The sequence below is a fragment of the Heterocephalus glaber genome, unplaced genomic scaffold (assembly GCF_053883595.1).
Source record: "Heterocephalus glaber isolate CG9 unplaced genomic scaffold, H.glaber_assembly_v1.0 deba00000676, whole genome shotgun sequence".
NCBI classification, from domain to species: Eukaryota; Metazoa; Chordata; class Mammalia; order Rodentia; family Bathyergidae; genus Heterocephalus; species Heterocephalus glaber.
In genome coordinates, this window is record NW_028258156.1 from 24,851,491 (window position 1) to 24,855,050 (window position 3,560).

General features: G+C 41.2%; 1 pseudogene; it reads left to right on the plus strand.

Annotated features, from left to right (window-relative positions):
• The first annotated feature begins 1,050 nt into the window (after window positions 1-1,050).
• LOC110348066 (protein kinase C iota type pseudogene) lies at window positions 1,051-2,736 on the plus strand (annotated as a pseudogene).
• Window positions 2,737-3,560: the final 824 nt, after the last annotated feature.

The window sequence follows — 3,560 nt, forward strand, 5'->3', positions numbered from 1 at the left end:
GCATGCGATGGCTCAACCACTGACAAGCAAAGGCACACATGAAGGCCAGGAGGGTTATACTGATTGAATAATCTCTACAAAAAACAAACAAAAAACCAAACTACCTGCTGAATGGTTACAGCTTTCCCACCTCCAGAAAGTGCAAACTCTTCCCTGGGACACAAAGTATGTGGGATGCTTAGGATGGGAGGACAGGAAGTGATTGCAGGTGGCCACAAGGAAAGATTCAGAGTTCATCAACACCACTGGGGTGATGGTTTGTAGGGTCTATGAAGACTATTTGCCATGCAGTCACCACATGCTATCCCGCCTCACTCTGTCACAGTACTAAATACTACACTTTGGTATTAAGTTCTTTAGCTAAGAATAAATAATCATTTGTACGCACCTCAAAGGTATGAGCTGTTTGGGTCCACCAGGACCACCTGAGAGGTTACAATTTGAAACCAACATTTCTATCTTATTTCTATCTTTTAAAGAAACTTATGGTGAAATTTTCTGGAATGTCTCCGTACTCTCTGTGTAACTGAAAATGATGATATAATCAATCCAGAAAGTCTCCTGAAATTTCACAGCTCTCTAAGTATAAATACCCAGCACGGCATCTTCAGAGAAAATGGCTCCTTTGTTTTTTGTTTTGTCTTGTTTAGTTTTTTTTTGGTACTGGGGATCAAACTCAGGACCTTGTGCTTGCAAGGCAGGTGCCAATGCCACTGAGCTAAATCCCTGGCCTGAAAATGGCTCCTTTGTATAGGAAAGAACTCTCAGCACTGTGCCCACCACATGCAAAGTGTCAGTACACACATGTTGCTTTAAAAGTGAAAATATAACCAATGTCTAATATCACACAAAGCTTTCCTAGTTTTTCCTTTGCTGTTTCTAAATTACACACTTAATCAGGCAAGGTGGTGCTTGGGTGTAATCCCAGCATTCTGGGAGTCTGAGGCAAGAAGATCACTAGCTGGAGTCCAACCTGACAAATTTAGTGACTTAGTGAGACAGTTATTGGCTATCTGAAAAAAATGTCGGAGGATACAGTTCAGTGTGAAGATGCAGGGTTCAAGACCTAGTTCTGCAAAGGTAAAAAACTAATTCAGTAGTTAGATAGATGATAGATTAAATTAAAATATTCATAGATAAATACTTATAGATAAAATAAGTAAGTGGCCAGTGATTTATTTAGTATGAAGAAAACATGGGCCTCACCTCTGGAGAAAGCTTTATTGTGCAAATGACCATGTTTTTCAAGCTAAACGTTGGGGCAGGCATGCTCATTGTGCTGTCTGCACAGACCGTGTAGGGGGACTTGGACACCAGGTATATAAATGTATCAACTGTAAACTCTTGATTTATAAGAAGTGCAACAAATTTGTCACAATTGAATGTGGGCAGCATTCTTTGCCACCGGAGCCCATGATGCCAATGGATCAATCATCCATGGCTTCCGACTGCACAGGCAGTGGTCCCATATAATCCTGCAAGTCATGAAGATTTGGAACAAGTTAATGAAGAGAATGAGGCAGTGAATACCAAGGAAAGTGCCAAAACGTCATCCAGTTTAGGTCTTCAGGACTTTGATTTGTTCTGAGTAATAGGGAGAGGAAGTTATGTGAAAGGACTATTGGTTCAATTAAGAAAAACAGTTCGTATTTATGCAATGAATGTTGTGAAAAAAGAGCTTGTCCACACTGATTGGGTACAAAAGAGTGTTTTGGAGAAGGCATCTAATCACCCTTTTCTCTTCTCGTTGGATCGCATTCCTGCTTTCAGACAGTCTTTGTTCTAGACTATGTAAATGGAGGAGATCTAATGTTTCATATGTAGCAATAAAAATACTTCCTGAAGAATATGCTAGGTTTTACTCTGCAGAAATCAGTTTAGCATTCAATTATCTTCATGAGCAAGTGATACTTTATAGAAATTTGAAATTGGACAATTCATTACTAGACTCACAAGAGCACATTAGATTCACTGACTGACTATTTCATGTGCAAAGAAGGATTATAGTCAGGAGATACAACCAGCACCTTCTATGGTACTCCTAATTACCTTGCTCCAGAAGTCATAAGAGAAAAATATTATGGTTTCAGTGTCAACTGGTGGACTCTTGGAGTATTAATGTTTGATATTATGGTAAGAAAGTCTCCACTTCATATTGCTGAGAGCTCTGATAACCCTTATGAAAACTCAATTGATTATATCCTGCAAGTTATTTGGAAAAAAAAATTCATATACTGCATTCTCTGTCTATAAATGCTACAAGTGTCCTGGAGAGTTTTCTGAACAAGGACTGAAAGGAATGATTGGGTTGTCATCCTGAAAGAAGATCTGCTGACATTCAGGAGCATCCATTCTTTTAAAGCGTTGACTGGGCAACAATAGAGCAAAAGCAGGTGGTGCCTCCCTTTACACCAAATATTTCTAAGGAATTTGGTTTGGACAACTTTGATCCTCAGTTTACTAATGAACCTGTTCAGTTCACTCCAGATGATAATGACACTGAAAGGAAGATTGAGGGATATGAATTTACAGGTTTTGAGTATATCAATCATCCTTCCATGTGTGAAGAAGAGCGTGTCTGATCCTCTTTTCAACTATAGATTCTGCTTATGTTGCCATTTTACACATGGAAAAATTTGTTACCAGCCTGGATAGAATTAACCATTTCATAATTGTCTAGAGGGTAATTTTAATGTTTTTTTAAGTTATATTTAGACATAATACTTGATTCTTATAGTCTATAATAGAGGATATTGAGGGGTTTTTTGTAGATAGAGTTGCTTTTTGTGATTTGACTTAAATAATGAGGACGCATCATGTAGAACACGCTGAATCAGCCTATGCCCTGGCAACAATTCACTGGACACCCCCCCTCCCCGCTCCTCTGTACAGCCACCTGGTTCCACACTACAAAGACGCAGAGGACGCCGGACCACCAGACCATGGTACTGAGTCCCACTGCTCCTGGCCCAGAGGTAGGGGCTTCTGAACCACCTTCCCACTGCTCCTGATCTAGAGGAAGGGGCTTCCTGGCCAACATCCCTCCTGCTGCTCCCAAACCAGAGGAAAGGGCTTTTGGGCCACCTTCTGTCCCTCCCCTCCTGGCCCAGAGGAAGGGGCTTCTTGGCCACCATCCCTCCCACTGCTCCCAGCCAACAGGAAAGGGCTTTTGGGTCACCATCCCTACCGCTGCTCCCGGCCCCTGTTCCACCTCTCCCAGCTCAGAGAAGTTAATCTGTGCAGGTGCCAACAGTCCCCCAACAAGTTGAAATGAGAAAACACATAAATAAGTCTCAAAACCAGACTGCCACATCACCTACAGCAACCACAAAGGGAAATGAGATGGAACACTCTGATACTCAACCACCTGGACCCATTGAACTGGCAACAAAAGGGGATCTGGAAAAAATGAAATCAGAAATAATTTCTCAGATAACAGGAGAAATTGTGCCCCTAGTGCAAGACATGATTAATAAATCTAGAGAGGAGCTGAGGAACATGATGGAATCCCAACATAGGAAACACATGGAATCCATAAAGCAGATGCAAATAGATTTCCA